Here is a 19,246-nt window from a genome sequence, read left to right on the forward strand (position 1 = left end):
ATCAATTTCTTGCTATGTGCCAACCCAATCATTAGTGTTGAGGCTTTATATGTTTATAAGCCCCATGCACAAAACAGCTCAAAGAATTGACAACTCACTCTTCATCAAAATCCCTGTCTCCCCCAACTCTTATTGCCCAGAGGCTGGTGAATCTCTGCCACATTCAAGAACTACTAAAAATCAAACAATTCAAAATGTAAAAAAACGAAAACATTTAAAAGTACTTCAGTACACTTAAAAACAATTAAATCAGTTAATTAAACTTTAATAAATGTAGATTGCTTGCAGAAATCCTTACCATTGCACTGCACTTAAAGTGGACAAATCACCTGGTCTAGATGGAACGCGAAAGTTAGTAAGGGTGGAAATTTCAGAGGCTCTGGTATAATCTTCCAAATGTCTTTAGAAACAGGAATAGTGACCGAGGACTGGAAAAAATGCAAACATTATAATTTGGGCCTGTATTCCTGGAGTTTTGAAGAATGAGGGGTGATCTTATTTAAATATATAAGATCCTAATATATAAGAGGCTTGACAGGGAAGATATTGGGATGTTTTCATTAGTGGGAGAGATTTGAACAAGGGAACATAACTGATGAGATAAAGGGTCAGTCATTTAAAACTGAGATACGTAGAGGGTGGGGAATCATTGGAATTCTCTGCCCCAGCAGGTGGTGGAACCTGGATTATTAGAAGTATATAATGTGGAAGTGGATAAATATTTGATAGATCAAGGAACAGAGGGGTTTGGAAAATGGCACAGAGAGGAGTTGAAGCCAGCATACATTGGCCATGATCATATTAAATGGTGGGGCAGGCTTGAAGGGCTTGATGGCCAATCCTGCTCCTATTGTGTTCTTGTGTTCTCATACCTTTGATCACAAAAAGGTGCAGGGTTTAATCCAGTAACCACAGACCAGTCATTTTAGCCTCAGGTCTTCTAGAACCAATAATCTGACAGAAACACCAATTATTTGGACATGTATAGATTGAGTAGAGAAAGCCAGTATGGATCTATTAAAGGCAAACCATGTCCAACTAACGATTGAATTTTTTGATGAAGGATTAGAGAGAGTCAGTGAGGACAGTACAGTTGATGTGTGAAATATGTTTGATAATGTGCCGCACCAATAGGCTTGTCCTTCAGATTGAACACCAAGGAATAAAAGGAGCTGTTGCAACATTGAGAAAAAAACTGGCTAAGTGAAAAGACACAAGGTTTGGTGCTGAAGATTTATTTTTCAAACTTAGGGGAAATACACAGTTGATCTTCCAGGGTCAGTACTGTTTTTGTGGTTTTTCTTAATGTACATTACTGATTTGGTACAAAGCATAATTTCCCAACTTTCAGATGAGTCAAAACTTGGATAGTGAACTATGAGGACAGTAATAGATTTCAAGGAGATATAAACAGTCTATTGAAATGAAATGAATAGATGCCAGGTGAAATTTTATGGTTAAAATGTGAAGAGTTATATTTTGTTCAGAAGATTGAAAGGAGACAGCATGAACTAAAGGGTACAATTCTAAAAGGGTTACAAGAACAGAAAGATTTGTTGATACATGCACATATTTCATTAAATATCACAGGGTTGATTGAGAAAGTGGATGAAAAGCAATTCAGGATCCTGGACTTTATAAGTGGAATTCAAAAGGAAGGAGGTCAAGGAGCACTTTGTGTCGATTTCTTAGGATGAGTGCCAAAGCTTTGGACAGGGTGCAGGATATATACCAGAATGATTCCAGGAGTGAAGAACTTTAGTTACATGGATAGATTGGAGATGCTGGAGTTATTCTCCTCGGAACACTGAATGTTGCAAGGGAATCTGATAGCGGTATTTAAGAATGTGAAGGGTATAGATAGAGTAGATAGAGAGATTCCGTTCCCATTGGTGGAAGTGTCATGAATCAGATGATAAAAATTGAAATTGAATCACAAAAGAACCAAAAATGATACATGGATGAAACTTTTTTTTATTAACACAGCAGTCCAGCACTCCAGATACAGTCACAGAGGCAGATTCTATTGTAGGTGTTCAGAAGGGAGCAAGTAGGTATCTGATGAGTAGAATTATGGGGAGAAAATGGACGAACGGAAGTAGATCTTACATAGATCCAGAATGGACTCGATGGGCCAATTAGCCTCCTTCCTTACTGTAACATTCTGTGAAGTGAATGAAAAGATTGTTCTTATGCCTGGTTGGGCCCGGCACAGGATTTTCAAATGGATGAAGTTGAATCACAGTTGAGAAAGGACTGGCTTTCCATGTTTGCATGCGCACACAGAAATCCCATACAGGACAGCTCTGAATCACTGAATTCTTGCACATGTACAGAAAACTCTAATTCTGAGCCATTTGTTTTATCTGAAGAAAATACAGCAGGAGCACTCAAACTCATCCAAAACTAAAATGGTTGAAAAGTCTGCAGACTTTTCAATTGACTTATTTTATAAAATATACATTAGGCTAAAGTTATATTACACCCAGTGAGTAGCAAAAGAGTGTGAATGGTTTCTCATACATTCTGCTTCTGTGCACTCCACAGTCAGATGGAGACCTGATTTGCAAAAACACATTCCTGCTTTTGCATCAATGAACACTCAATATTGCTTGGCATTGATGCATATAAACACTTCTTTCTTTTTATATTCAGGAAACAAAATAATTAAATTAAGAAATACCCCTTAAAGCTCCTGAGCTATAATTTAAACCAGAAACTGACTAAAAACAACTTTTCTCAAAATGAACATTTTCTACTGCAGTTGAACAATTCCTTTTTAGACTAGACCACTTGAAATTTTCTACTCCTGTGAACCAAAGATATTCTGGCAGACATTTGTGATATGTGTCAGTGCTTACTTTTACCTTTATAAATTTATAAAATGAAACAGAATCATCAGTTCCCCTTCTAAAAACAATGTAAAATTATTCCATGTGGATTGATATTGATATTGAAATGATGAGAGTAATTTTTTTGTTGGAAAGTCCTACTTCTTCTGCAATGGAATTACTGGTCCACTGATTTAAAGCAGTCCAGTAATGTGAGCTATTCAATTAGATAGGCTGTGTTTGATCAGGCTCATTGCAATGGCAAAAGCCTTGATTTTGCAGTCTACTTTAAATGCCTTTCTGTCTTTCTCAATCTGTGCAATGTAATTATCACCCATTCAAACTGTAGAAAAAGATGGTAACAATCATTTTGATTGTGCTATTTTATTCCTTTTGCCTATTAATCCTCTTTTTTGAATGTTCTTATTATCTTCAATATCTAATCATACCTGCGGTGAGATTCTGAAATCTGTCTGTGATTATTCTGTGGTCATCAATCACAATTCATGTCATTTACACAGCCATTTTTGCTCGATCTCACTCTGAGATATATTCTTTAACTTTTTGTTCCTGATACAACCAGAATTTCCTTGTGCTTAGGTGCCAAGAACATTGTTCAGGTTGTATATTTTTCGGGGAACAGCTGTCAAATACATTATCACCACCACCACAGCATCGCTTCTACCCCACCACAGCCCACCACCCTCCTGACCCTTCCACCCACGCTTGACACCAATGCTTCAGGGATTCTGAAAGAAATGACCCTTCTGTGGAATTAAAAGCTCTGGCATAATAAGATATGCTTAAATAAATGTAACACATTGCAAGTATACCTTATGAATTAAATAAATGAAAGTTATTGTAAGATAAAAATAGATTAAAAATAAAGTATCAGAGGTTTTACTCAAAACATGAACTTATTTCTAAGGTAAGATAAGATAAGATAAGATCTTTATTAGTCACATGTACATGGAAACACACAGTGAAATACATCTTTTGCATAGTGATTTTGGGGGGCAGCCCGCAAGTGTCACCACGCTTCCGGCACCAACATAGCATGTCCATAACTTCCTAACCTGTATGTCTTTGGAATGTGGGAGGAAACTGGAGCACCTGGAGGAAACCCACACAGACACGGGGAGAACGTACAAACTCCTGACAGACAGTGGCCGGATTTGAACCCAGGTCGCTGGTGCTGTAAAGCATTATGCTAACCACTATGCTACCGTGCTACTGTAGGTTATATTCCCAAAATATAGTTCTGTAACATGCAATGCAACCCCATAGTTATGGTTTCTTGACCATTATGGCACAATTTGTTTTCACAGGAACATATCTGGGTATCACTAATTAACTGGTAATACAAGTGACAACACCCCATCAATAAGTAATCTAGAAAATTTTGAAACCAATGACCAAAATCTAAAAGACAAATATCATGTTGCTACATAACTTACTTTGATATCTAGAAACTTATCTTAAAATAGGAGGTAATGCAGTAAGTGATTCCTTTACATTATTGAAAGGCTCAAGGAAACCATTCTGATCTGTAAGATAGAAGGGCTGAGGATTCAAATTCCATTGGAAGCTAGAATGCTAGCTGTCATTTGGATGAGATGTTAAATCCAGGTCACATTTATCTATTAGAGTCTGTAGAAGGTCCCATGGCAACATTCCAGGAAGTGTAAAGGGAATCTTTCTGATATTCAGGCCAACATTTACCTCTCAGCCAACACCACCAAAAGAGATGTCTGGGCATTTATTCAAACAGATCAATCTGTGAGATCTTGCATGCAAATTGACTGTTGTATTTGCCTGCATAAAACACTGACTATGCTTCAAGGAAGTAATTATATGGTTGTAAAGTGCTTTAGGATATCACAAAAGACACCACATATTTGCAGAATTTTTTTTTCCATAAAGCACATTGAGAATACTGAGCTCCCAGCAATGAGTTTAATTAATACTTCCATAACATGTCATAAAAATGTAGGGCAGAATTCACAATCATTGTCATGAGAATTTCTTAAAAATTGTTAATGGATTCATAGAAGAGATTCCTTAAAGTGACAGCAAACTTCCACGGTTGTCCCTCCCTGAACAAGACTGTCTGTGGAACGAGAAATAAGTTGAAATTTCAGGTCAAAGACCCTTCTCTCATTGGATCGTGCATTTTTTCAGCAAGGAGACATTCTCCACCGCCGGACGCAATAGACAGTCAGATACACCAGCGTCTGATCGACATCGCATCTCGGGATATCAAATCGTTGACTCTGTTCCCCTTTCCACAGATGCTGCTTGACCTGCTGAATGGTCCAGCATTTGTTTTATTTCAGATTTCTTGCATCCGCAGTTCTTTGATTCTCAATTAACTTTCTAAATTCCTTTAGTCTGATTAAATATTCCTAATTGTTTTTAAAGGTTATAAATAAAATTTAATAATGCTTAATGTTATACTGCCTCTTAGAAGATTTGAAATGTTTTGATATTCTTGAATTTCAGAAATATTTAAATCTATTCACAGTATTTGACAGCTTCCACAGACAGCTAAGCCAAGGGGCATGAATTAAGCCACTTGTTCAAGGTTTCTTTCAGCAGTTTTGTGGGCAGAGGTTATTTTTCTCCCCTCCCTTCCCTCAGTGGGATGGAGTTTACACAGGCATGGCCACTGAACTGATAATTTTGAGAAATGGTCAAATTGACTCTGGGTATTGAAACTAAGGAACTGTACACACTTTTTTGTAGGTTGACTGCAATTGCAAGTGACTCACCGTTGACTACAAATGCGGAGCATTTCCTCGAGGTAAATAAAGACTGAAAATCTAAGAAAAGAAACAAATAAATTGAATGAATAAATATAAAAGAGAATAAGCAATAGCAGAAAGCCAGCATTTCTTTGTGCAACAAAGGACTGGCATATTTATAATGCCTTCCATAAGCCAAGGATATTGATAAAACTTAACAGCTAATGAAATATATTTTGATGTGTAGTCATTACTGTAATGTAGAAAGCATGGTCAATTTATGCACCACAGACTCCAATAAACAATGGCCAGAACATCTCTTCTGTGATGTTGTCTGAAGAATAAATCTTGGCCTGAGTGCCATAACCATTGCTTTTCCCTAAGATAATGCTACAGGACCCTTAGTGTCCACCATAAAAAGCAGACAGAGGGCCAATCTAATATCTTGCTGAAAGATTCACCTTTGGGAGTACAGTACTACATGTCATTACACTAGAATGTCAGCATAATTTTTTGTGCCCAGTGTTTTGGAGTGGGATTTGATCTACAATCTTATGATGCAGACACTACGATGCTACCAATTGGACAGCAGCTGTACCCTCACTCAAACCTCCCAGATTTTACTGGTGGGTTGACACTTTAAATAGAAATCTTCAGGTCCACTCTAACCTGCCTGGAAAAAGAGTAGCCTGCCCATTTCAATGTTCAGCAATCAGATGCAAATGAATCCCAGGAATTACAACAGTCTGGGCTTCAGACTAATGAATGGTGGGTATGTTGCTTGCCCTTCCCTTATACAACCAAAAACCCACTCCTGGTTAAAATTCCACTCAACGCCTGAACACTTTCCAGTTGATGTCAAAGCACGTGTATATGTCAATGTCAACAATAACATGACAAATATACATTCACAGTGTATGCAGAAGCAAAAAACACACTCCAAATATTTGAAAGGTTCAAGACTGCATAAATAGCAATAAAAGATATGCAGTCTGCTAGAATGTATTATTTTTCAGGAATCTTCTCTTCCAGAGCCCAATAGACAACATAGTCTTTGGATAAAACAGTGATTTGTTCTTTGGTAAATTTTCAGTGTGCATTCTTATACATGGCATGTGACAGCAGACAGATGAACTGCTGGTTCATCCATGGAATTTAGATCCTAATGCCACTCTATTGATGTGAACAAATTTATTGAGAGTTCAGCAAAACATTTTCTCAAATGAAGGCTAGTGCCTGAACTGTAGCAGGGCCTCACCCCAAGCTCCCCTGACAGCTTTAACATTCAGCAAAGCCTTGCCCCCTCCAGTTTTGCCAGATGTCAAAGCCATTGGAATTTATACATACTTCTGGGTCTCTCATTTTTTTGAGAATTAGCTAAAGAGTTTAAAATACATTTAAACAATTAGAAATATAAAACAGAGCATAAGTAATTAAGATATGGAATTTATCTTCAACTTACTATTGATATATAAACTTAGTACTTTTGCATTTGACTGCATATGCACAGAAGTTCTGCACTTGCTGACACTAAATAGGTAAATGTCAAAGGTGCCAAGCAGAACCCGTAATGTCCAATGTTACAAGGAAATGCTGGAAATGCAGTATCTGTGGAAAGAGAAACAAAGTTAACATTTCAGGACAATCAATTTTTTTATCATTGATTTATTGTCTTTTAACTTGAAAGCATCTTTGTAAAAATAACTACAATATTAAAACATTCAAAGTAACTTACTGCTAAAATAAATAAAATATTCAGGATAATTAAACAGAATATTGAAGCATTAAATATTCTGAAGAATGTCAACTGAACATTCTGTTATCTCTAATAACAGAAATTAGAGATTGCAAAAAAAGAAATAGAATTCCTAAAATAATTCCAAGAAATCACAGCAAATAAGGTGCAAGCATAATGCAAGTGAATTACTCTGTAACGAAGCCAGCAGAGATTCAGTGGGCCAAAGATGATGTAGTTTGAACAATTTCCCATTTGACCTAGAGATTAATTTTACTCCAGCAGAAAGCTTGTTGGATGTAAGGTGCAAGCTTTGCAATTAAGAACAATCAAGAAAAATGTTGAGGTGATGTTACACCTTGCTTGACCATAGTCTGCTCCGAGATTACGTCATTTGTGGACCCAGTGATCAAGACCACAGCTTGCATGTCGTCATGTGGCACTTGTAGGATGGAGTCAAACTTCTGAGGGCAGTTAAATTTGAGGATGCTCCACAGTCCCTCTCAGTTCAAGGAATCAAAGGCTTCGTGAAGTCACGAAAAGTCCTTATATCAGTGGTTGTCGCTACTCCTTATAGTTCACTTGGAGTTGTTGTGTAGTAATAATCATGTCCAGTATGTCTTTAGATGGATGAAATCTAAACAGCAATTCAGAGAATGACTTCTCAGTCACTGAGTGGAAGTGGTTGAGGGAGACCCTTGAAATAATTTTGCTTGTGATAAGGCGGAAACTCTTCTTTAGTTACCACAATCAGATCTGGCCCCATTTGTGAAGGTGGTCACAATTATGGAGTCACTGAGATCCCTGGCAGGTCTTCCACTTTCCAATGTGAATACATATCTGATGTTCTTCTCTGTCAAACTTTAGAACTTCAGAAGGATACCATCTTTTCCTGAGGTATTCTTGTTCTTCAGTTGGCCTTTTCAACCTTTTGTTGGTCTGGGTTGGCAGCCAGGATGGATGGTTTGCTGTGAGATGGAATCAAGGGCACTTACATCAAACACAGAGTCACAGTTTGGGAGTTGTCTGAGGCCAAGAGTTCTAAGAGATCTTCAAAGTGCTTCTTCTAACCGATGTTGACTTCCTCTCTACCTTTGATAAGTTTTCCTCTGTTCTTGATTCTGAAAGTCATTAGCAAAGTTAAACATTTTCACTTTGCATAGATGTGATATATTTTGTTATTCTTAGCTGGGAATAATATTGAACTAATATTCAAGCAGCCATGGGATATTTCTGAAAACAAAAGCTGCTAGTATTAGTTCACTGTTACATGGTATTTGCCTTGGTGGTGTCACTTGCCTTAGTGGTCTAATCTTTTACTGATAAGAAGAGGGTCCGATGAAATGTTTCTGGCATTTACTATTGACTTAGGTATCAGAAATGTTGCTTAATGTAAGATGATGGCACGATAAATTTTCTCAGTATTAACCCAAGTTAAAAATTACATTCTGAGAAAGAAAAAAAGTACACTGTCTCCGTTTATTAGGCTGTAGAAAGGTCTTCCTGACAAGTATCTCTGGACGAAATGAATTGGGGGTAATAAGAGATGATTTATTTGTGCATTGTAGGTTAAGGTTGCCAGCACATCTCCAATAAGCAATCCATCTGAGATACCTACAGATGGCAAATTGTTACTTTTGTGGAAATCTTTTGCAGACCATCTTATTACATTAATTTTTCTGAATCATATGTAGTTATAAATAAACAAAGGGTCGTATATTTGTGACTAATGTATAAAGCACAAAAAAAGAATGTTAAAATGTTTAATAAGAGAATGTTCAGTATAATTGGGCTATAATTTTTAGGTGCTGTCGTTGTGTAGGCATTATGTGTCTTCTCCTCTTTTTCTTTCTTTTATCCATAAAGCAGAGATGCTGTGCTGTTACTTCAGGGAGTACATCTTTATGGCAGTCACTCGGAAAGCTTAAAGGGCACTGGTATTAATCAGCAAGTGCTATGGCTTTACATCATAGTTTATAGGGCAACGTGAAATATAAGATAAGGCTTCGAATGAATTTAACTTTCTGCACTGGTGAACACCAGGGCTAACCAGGAGCTACATGAAGCTGATAATTGGTTATTGCTATTACAGTAGCAATTTGGAAATGAAGAAAAAAAGATCCTTGAACATCATGCTGCCAATTTAATACTTACATTGACATATAACTATACTAAATAAATTGTTTCATTCATGAACACAGATAAAGAATAACTCTCATCAAATGTATTTGCGCATTAAGAAAGACCTTCATTTACTTTTTTTTACCTTTTATATCCCCCATTCCTCAAAGCAATGACATACAGGGTTACAGTAATTTATGTCATATGTAAAGAATGGGAAGACTATTGGCACAGCTCTGGGATTTAGAAAAGGGAGAGAAAAATTATGTTGAAAGCATTTGGAAAGGATACACCCACCTTCTCTACTGTGGGTACTATTAAGCATGATACCAGCAAAGACTCATGAACCTCACCCAAAAGCCCACAGATCATGTAAAGGCCAGTAAAATGAGTCTCAATACTATTCATTCACAAATGAAATAATTGCTATTAACATTCAAGCAAATGAATTTTCTAGAAGACAGAGTGAATGATTAAGAGCAAATACCCTGTCTGTTTTCCCTTTCATAATCTAGGAAATGGTGCATGACTTTCCTTATAGTTCCCTAATTACCGATGGTACTAATTTCTATAATATAGGAGATGGGAATTATTCATATGAATTCAGAAATATAACACACATGGGGAAATGAAATATTTCCCCATGTGTGAAGCACACAATCTACAATTTCCATGTCATTTTGCATCACTCAACAGACACTTTCTGTCAGGAGTCAGCCTTTTGAACAACACAATTTCCCCATTATGACTGCTCAGAATGATGTCATTTCTCATGCAACTCTCTTATTAAGATTATTGCATAGAACCTTGGACCCAGTTGCCCTGAGGAAGCCCGCCCTTGTGTTCTTCATGGACGGCTAGCTTTTACAACCACAGCATCAATCTGGTAAGGGAGATATTTGTCTACGTGCCACTCCACCCCACAAATGTGCCCACCAATATCTGTCAATATCAAAGGCCTCCCTAAAACCTCAATCTATTAAACTCTAGTATCTCCACCACCTCCACTCCCAATCAAAGTTGCCTCCAATCCCCCACCAACACCAGTGCAGACAAAGTCCACACTGTTCACTAACCACCTGCTCCCCAAGAGAGCCCGCTACGTTTATGATTCCTCAATGAGTGACTTCATAGGGTGCCAGGAAGTCCCTGATCCAAGACCATTCCCCTCAGTCCACCCAAGGACCTGCTCAAGCTCCTGTTGTCAGCTTTCCAAACCCAACCTCAGGACAAGAGGACTGGTGGCCCATTTTCAAACATGAAGATATGCAATGACTGTTCACAATTGTATTTTGATGTGGTAGAACAACAATCAAATGACTTGTTATGCCTTTAGGCTGTGCTACATTAGCAAGGCACTAGAATACTGTTCCGGCAATAAAATGGTAAGTAAGCACATTAAGGAATGCAATTAAAATAAGCAAGTCAGGGTTGGTGGCAAAAACTCTGACCCTAAAAATGGAGGATATTTAAACCTGACAAGAGGGTCAGGAAGGACACTCCACTACAATAATGATCACTACATTTATGTGTATGACGCTGCCATTTCCAATTCTGGATGGTCTCCTACTTACAACCACACCAACCCATCCCTCAAGAAAGTGTGGAAAGTCTGAGCCTTTCAATTTCCTTGATAGCAGGGAAGAATAATGGATGCACAGTTCAATTCCTCTACACTCTTGGTCACTACACAAACTAAGTTCAGTGGGTGACATTTACTGAGGTCAGTATGTTTGTTTATCTCCAGGCCGATTTGACATTCTCCCTCCTCCTCTAATTAAAAGAATCATATTTAGGAGACCATAGAACCCAATGGGAAATTTTCCAGGTTCAACATATTGAAGTCCTAACGAGTACTGCATCCTTTGTATTCCTGTCTTGTCTATGAACAGTATTCTAGTGTCTTGCTAATGTAGCATAGCCTAAAGGCATAACAAGTAATTTGATTGTTGTTCTACCACATCAAAATACAATTGTGAAAGGTCTAACTGAAGAACCAGGGCTTTTAGTTTCTTTTCTTCCAGCCTGCTTACCTGAATTAAAACCCACAGTCTGATTATAGGAAGTGAATCAAAATATCACCCAGCTGAAGAGAGAAACAATAGGAATTCTCTCAAGTAACTTCAGTATTCTGGAGCAAGGGAGGTTGAATCAAGAAAGTTTCCAATACTTCTTAATTATGGACTGACTCTTGCTGGAGCTGTAAATTATTAACATCAGGTTAAGGTGTTGAGACCCTTTATTTGAAAAGCAGTGCTCACAATCTAGAGTTACATGTCCCATCAAGCAATGCCTTAAATTCAAAGGCCAATGGTCCACTTCACCAACGCTCAATTCTTGCATCTGTTATTTGCACTCTTTAGTGACATACCTTCCAGGTTTAATACTTTATACACACATCATCATGCGTTTGTTGTTTCTGTGGCTTCATCAAAGATCAAGATGGATGACAGTTGTTCTTATCCTGAGGATGTAGCTGCAGCAAAATAATTTGTGGACATATTAAAAAAAGATTTGCTTAATTTATATTTGTACATAAATCAAATTCTTCAAAGAATTTTTAACATCAAACATACACAGATGAATAATGTTGTAGACAAAAACATGTTAAAGAATTTGCACACAGTTCAGAGTCAACTTTACCAAATATGTGCTACTGTTGGGAAATATCAGCTTACCATATCACAAGATGGTTACCAGTATACACATTCATAGTCAGGCAATTAAGTCTCCCTGCCAGAAATCCGCACATTCATAACACTTACCCTCTCACTGCAACGTGGGCTAAGACAATGGGGAGAGACTGGATAGGCTGGGAATGTTTTTCTTGGAGCGAAGGAGATTGAGGGGCCATACTATGGAGATTTATAAAATCATGACGGTCAAAGGTAAGGTGGATGGTCGCAGTCTTTTTTCTCAGGGTAGGGGAGTCTCTCTAGTCTTAGAGGACACAGGTTTAAGGTGAGAGGGAAAAGATTTAAAGGAGATCTGAGGGACAAGTTCTTCCACACAGAGGGTTGTGGGTACATGGAACAACCTGCCAGAGGAAGTGCTAGAGGCAGGTATATTTGAACAGTTTCATGGATAGGAAAGGTTTAGAGAGATATTGGCCAAATGGAGGCACATGGGACCAGCTCAGGAAGGCACCTTGGTTGGCGTGGATGAGTTGGGCTGAAGGACTGTATAATTTCATGATTCTGTGACTTTAATGTAATGGAACAAGCAGATTTGCAATATCTGGAACAATACAGCATGATTTTATAAATGACTGGATCTCTGGAATAATAGTCATAGAGTGATACAGCACAGAAACAAGCCATTCGGCCCAACTCGCCCATGCCGACCAGTGGGCACCCTTCCATATTACTCCTTTCGCTCAGCACGTGGTCCATAGTCCTCTATGCCCAAGTGATTCAATTGTTCATCTGGACCCTTCTTAAATGCTGTCACTAACCCAGCTTCAACCATTATATCAGGCAGTACGTTCCAGGTACTTACCACTCTCTGTGTGAAGAATCCCCCTCATTCCCTCTAAATTGCTTCCCTCTTACCCTAAATCTATGTCTTCTAGTTTTGTCTACTTCTGGTATTGGGAAAAGTTTCCTGCAGCCTGCCCTATCCATATCTTCAATAACATTATATACCTCAATCATAGAACATAGAACAGTATAACACAGGAGCAGGCCCTTCGGCCCACAGTGCCTGTGCCACCCAATGCCAATCCAAACTAACCCCATCTGCCTGATCTATATCTTTCCCTTCCCTGCCTGCCTAATTCCCTGCCTGTTCATGTCCCATCTTAACCTCCTCCACTGCAGGGAGAAGAGACCCAGCTTCTCCATTCTCTTCTCATAATTGAACTGCTCCATCCCAGGCAACATCCTGGTGAATCTCCTCTGCACCCGCTCCAGCGCTATCACATCCTTCCTATAGTCTGGTCCTGGAACTGCACGCAGTATTCCAGCTGTGGTCTGACTGAGGTTTCATAATGTTGGAGTATAATCTCCCTGTTCTTATATTCAATGCACCAGCTAATGAAGGCCAGGGTCCAATATGCCTTTCTAACCACATGATCTACCTGTGTTCCACCTTCTAATATCTATGGAGTTGTATTCCAAAGTCCCTTTGTTCTTCAATACTCCCTAAGATCCTACCATTCATAGTATATGCCCCGGCCTCATTAGTACTCACAAAGTGCATCACCTCATATTTGTCTGGATTAAACACCATCTGTCATTTTTCAGCCCATTTCACCAACACATCAATATCTATCTTCAGCCTAAGACTATCTTTGAAACTATCAACAACTCCACTAATCTTTGTGTCACCCATGAACTTACTGATCACACCTCCCACAACCACATCTAAGTCATTCATGTATATTACAAATAGGAACAGTTCTTGTGGGACACCACTACTCATCCAATTGCAAATAGTCCTCCACCATCACCCTCTGTCTTCTATTGCCAAGGCAATTTTAGATCCCCTGGATTCCCTGGGACCTAAACTTTTGAACCAATCTCCCATGTGGAGCCCTTGTGAAAGGCCTTACTGAAGTCCATGTAAATCACATCTGCTGCCCTGCCATCACAGATACACTTTGTTCTCTCGTCAAAGAACTCAATCAAATTGGTTGGACAGAATCTGTCCTTGACAGCCATTGATTTGTCCCTGCCTTTCCAGGTGATCATTAATCCTCTCCCTCAGAAATTTTTCTAATATTTTTCCGACCACCGATGATAGGCACGCAGGTCTATAGTTACCAGGCTTTTCCTTGCTGCCTTTCTTGAAAGGGAGGAACTGCAGCTGTTCTCCAGTCATCTGGTACCTCAATCATGTCCAGCAAAGATTTAAAAATTTCAGCCAGAGCCCCAGCATTATCTTCCCTTGTTTCACTTACCAGCCTGGGATAAATCTCATCTGGGCTTGGGGATTTATCCACCTTTAAGCCCACGGAGGCATTGAATATCTTCTCTTTATTTATGGAAACCTGCACTAGACTTTCACCTTCCCCTTCACTGAATTCTCCAACTACAAAGTCTGCTTCCTTTGTGAGTACCAATGAAAAGTTTTAATTTAGTACCTCACCTAGACCTTTTAGCACCATGTACAGATTGCCCCTGTCATCACTAAAGGGCCATACTTTCTGCCTGGTTATTCTTTTGCCTTTAATATACTTACAGAATGACTTTGGATTTAATTTAATCCTGTCTACCAGTGATTTTTTGTGAATCCTGTTAGCCTTCCTAATTTCCTTTTTAAGCACCTCCCTACACTTTTTACATTCTTGACGAGCGTTCCCCATCATTATTCTTCATTCTCTCTCCTCCCCTGTGCCATTGGGCAGAAGATACAAGAGCCACGTACTACCAGGATCAAGGACAGCTTCTATCCCACTGTTATAAAACTATTGAACGGTCCCCTTGTACGTTAAGATGGACTCTTGACTTCACTGTTCACCTTGTCATGGCCTTGCACCTGATTGTCTGCCTGCACGGCACTTACACTGTAACTGTAACAGGTTATTTTGCATTCTGTTACTGCTTTTCCCTTGTACTACCACAATGTACTGATGTGATGAAATGATATGTATGGATGGCATGCAAAGCAAAGTTTTTCACTGTACCTCAGTATATGTGACAATAATAAACCAATTTAGAGAAACAAAGGGCTGCAGATGCTGGAATATCTAGATGAAAAACACTGTCTTGCTGGAGGAACTCAGCAGTCCAGGCAGCTGAGTCTTATGCTCACGTTCTAAGCCTCAACTATGAGCATTAGACAGCTCTTTTCTTGTGGGAAATAGAACCTCTGAATTTTTGTCCTCAGTTAATTTTCACAAGCACACACTCTTCTCAGATGAGTCATGGAACAGAGTTTATAACTGGAGCCTGGATTTTGTATGCCCAAGTATGCAAATGCAAAAGCTAATTGTTACGCTTCTAATGCACTCCTGACCAAATAAATTAACTGAGCATAGGTCAGGAACTGAACTACACAGCATCTATCACAACTGGGCAACACTGGACATGAAATCAGGCTGATTTCTGTCTGGCAACCTATATAATTTATGCATGCTAACCAGTAATAAAAGTGCTGATTTAAGCTTCTAGCAGTATAGAAAAGCAGACAGTCAGATCAGCTACGGATTTAATTGGTCAGGATGTATAATAAGTAGACAATCCATCATTTCTTTACGCCTACAAAAAGTTAAAATTTGCCCCTAGATCTTGGCTACATAAGGAGCATTAGAAGTATAATTTATAACAATGTTCCAACAAAATCAATGGCTTGCAATAGCAAGTATTCTTGAGAATTACATTCAAAGTACTTAGGAAGCCAGTTTGGAGGTCAAGTGCTTTGATTTCGAGTTATGAGTAATTTTTAAATGATTACAGCTGCATTCTGATTTTGTGATTCTTTCATGTACCATCAACAGTGGATAATCCAACAGGAGAAGAGTTTTCTTTTCCTTTCAAGGGAGCTCCAAACCTGGTGGCTCACAACACAGATGATTTGTCCTGTTTCAGAGGAAGTCACATAATTAGCAGTCTCTAAACAGGAGAATCTCCAAGCTTTGTGCACACATACAAAGTATCAACAAGGGTCCTGTGCAGGCAATGGCCCTGCAGCAGGTCTGCATGAAATTCATTAGGCCTTTATTTTAATGGAAATATTAACTGAGATAAAGGACGACTGAGCTGGCTTCAGCCCACTGTCTAGAACCCCTGCCCACTAAATTTACCTGGGCCTGGAAGGCTGATCAGGCTGTCTCTCCAGACTCTATAGTTAGATGTTGAGGTATAGCAAGGCCTCAGGCATAGCAATGTTGAGGCCACAGCCCTGGAACACCTAATAGTTTGACAGGAGGCAAAGCCTGGAGTGGAACTTTGCTTTATGTCAAAGCTATTCAGAGACTTTTCAAAACTATTAAATTTACTGCAAATCGAAACAAAAAACTGTATCATATATCACATTTACATGTCAGATATTCAGTTATGCAGGCATCATGTATAGAGGAGGAAACAAGTAATATTCCAAGTTGATGAACTTTCATCAAAACTCAGAAGTGAGGACAAGGGAACCCTCTCCCTTTTTTAGGGAAAGGGAAGAGTGATGAAATGCAGATGTATATAATGGATAAAAGAGGCAAGTAGAAATCCTCTCAGAAGTAAACTGGCTGGAGTGACTAGGCAAAAATTGGGAACATGGGAGCATTGCATCCTCTTGATGGCAGGCTAGAATCTGGTCATCAGGTGCAACGTGCTCATCGTGTTCTACGCTGTGGCAATTAGCTGAGCCTTCCACTTCATCTGGGGATCAGAGATGGAGAACATCCAAAGGGTCATGATTCACAAGTCTCCAGAGAACGGGCAAATAAGTGTACCCAACATTGCCCTCATCATGATGGCCACATTTTTGTGCAGTTGCATCAAGCTGTGCACAGAACCAAAGTACGTATACATTCAAGTGTCATTACATGCTGAAGTTCTGTCCCTGTCCCCGGTGTTGTGAAGAATGGGCCTGGCCCCATTGCTGTGAAATATTGCCTTCATTTGGACTTTGCCACAATATGTCCTTTTACAGAAAAGTTCTTTCAGAAGAATACCTTTGACTACAAATCCATCAGAAAGTGATCAGCATAGAACTTCCTGTAGGCCGTGCGGGCGAAGGACACAATGGATCGGTGGGGTGGTTTCCCGAGCAGACCGTCGAAGCCATTTAACAGACTGCCGCATCATCAGAACTCTGCAGAAAGCACCAAGACCTCGCTTGGCTGGCAGTGAGAGATGCCCTCCCCATTAGATCCTTCAGCACAGCTAGAGTCTCACACCCAACACATACTGTCCTTGAGATGGCTGCAATGAATGAGATAGTCATCCAGCTCTTTGCAGACTGAGTGTTTGCAAAGAATGTCTGGAAAAAGATGCAAGAGTCCTTGTGAACATACATCCTGAGCAGTTGCGTAACAGAGGATGCTCTTGTCTATGGGCTGTACCCAGGGATGCATACTGAGATTCATATCAATTGCTACTGAAAGATCATCAACTCAGTGAATGATTCCCTCCGGTCTGCCCAAAACTTGTTGGTCTTCCAATACAATGAGATATCCACTAGTGCATGCTGCTACCTGGCACAGTTCAGGCTGCAGAAGTGTGTGCTAATAGACACACTGAAGCTTGACGCAGCCAATGCAAAGGCTTTGTGGGGAAGGACTGAAATCTACGATCCTGCTGCCACTGGACATTGAGGGCTGGGTACTGTGTAACAGCCCTGCAAATACTTGAAGTGTGTATTGTCCAAAGGGGCCACATGAATGGCATTGGTGCTTTGTACATAGAATGTATCAACTTGATGGCACTGCAAATGTATAGATCTGACAGCACTATGAATGTTAAACAAAAGCCAGTCACTATTTCCTGTATACATTACTACAAATAAAATTTAGTTTTGAAATAAAAAAATATAGAAAACCTTTCTGAGAAATTATCTCTAACTTTTTCATTTTCTGATCAAAGGTCATTGACCTGAAACATTAACTCTACTTCTCTCTCTACAGCTGTTGATTGACCTGCTGAGTATTTCCAACATTTTCTGTTTTTAATTTAGATTTCTGATATCTTCGGTATTTTCATTTTGTATAGAAAATATTAATAAGTACTAATTTCTGTCAATCAGTAATCAGGAAATTAGCAACGAATCTTCAGTCATGCAATACAATTCACAAACAAAAACAAGTTCTTAAATATTTCAATGAACAGAATCTCAAGGATGGATTTTGTTATGATAATCCTTTTGTTATGATGGTCCTTGTTATTATAATCCAGTTCTGTTCTAAATTTAATACTCCTGATATAGTTATTCCACCTACCTTGAGACTCAAATCATTTATGGCACGATGTTTTCAGAAAACTGAAAGTAATATTCAAAACCAAATGTTTAATTGTTGCTGTTATATGAACCTGATTGGCATCCTGCTGTAATGCCCATTTAGCACAGGATTCTGAGTGCCTTAGAAATTCTAGGCCGCAATTGATAAGATTCTGAAGAATTTTTTTTAGTCTTTAATGAATTGCTAATTTAGATTCAAGGCTTCTGAACAAACTAGATTTTCCCAGTCAAGGGTGCACTGGCAACATTCCCACTGGTTCACGGCAGGACAGGGAGAATAAGCAGAACTAGTCCTAGAAACTATTGAACCGTGCAACAAAAACAGAAAATGTTGGGGAAAAAAATCAGCAGATCAGGCAGCATCTGTGGAATGAGAAATAGTCAATGTTTGGGGTCTGCAACCGTTCATTAGAACTGGGTAAAAGGGACAGGCAGACATCCTGTCGGAAAGCGGAGAACTTCTTCAAGGTTGGCATTCCTGGAAGGGAAGCGGTAGTGAATTTAACAGTAAATGAAAATCAAAAGAAAAAACTGCAGATGCTGGAAATATGAAATCTGATTTCCAGCATCTGCAGTTTTCTTTCTGATTTTCATTGATTGTTGCAATGTTTTTACATAAGCTCTAGAGCTGCAAGTTCTTGACCAGGTTCATTGCCCACTCTGTTCTCGCAGCCACACTAAGATTTTGCAGCATCACACTCCCAACACTCTACTGGCAATATTGCCATGACCCCACTGCAAGACTCAGGAGGTCACAAGCACATACCATCAAAAGGTCACTCTATGATTTCCATATGTTTCCGATGATCATAGACATGTGAAGAGAGTTGAGAAAAACTAAATTACCTTAAAAAAATAAATATTTTAAAAATATAACTTTATTCAAAACACATTAAACTGTTGTTAACCAAGTAAAAAGATAC

Source organism: Pristis pectinata, chromosome 7, assembly GCF_009764475.1.
Source record: "Pristis pectinata isolate sPriPec2 chromosome 7, sPriPec2.1.pri, whole genome shotgun sequence".
NCBI lineage: Eukaryota > Metazoa > Chordata > Chondrichthyes > Rhinopristiformes > Pristidae > Pristis > Pristis pectinata.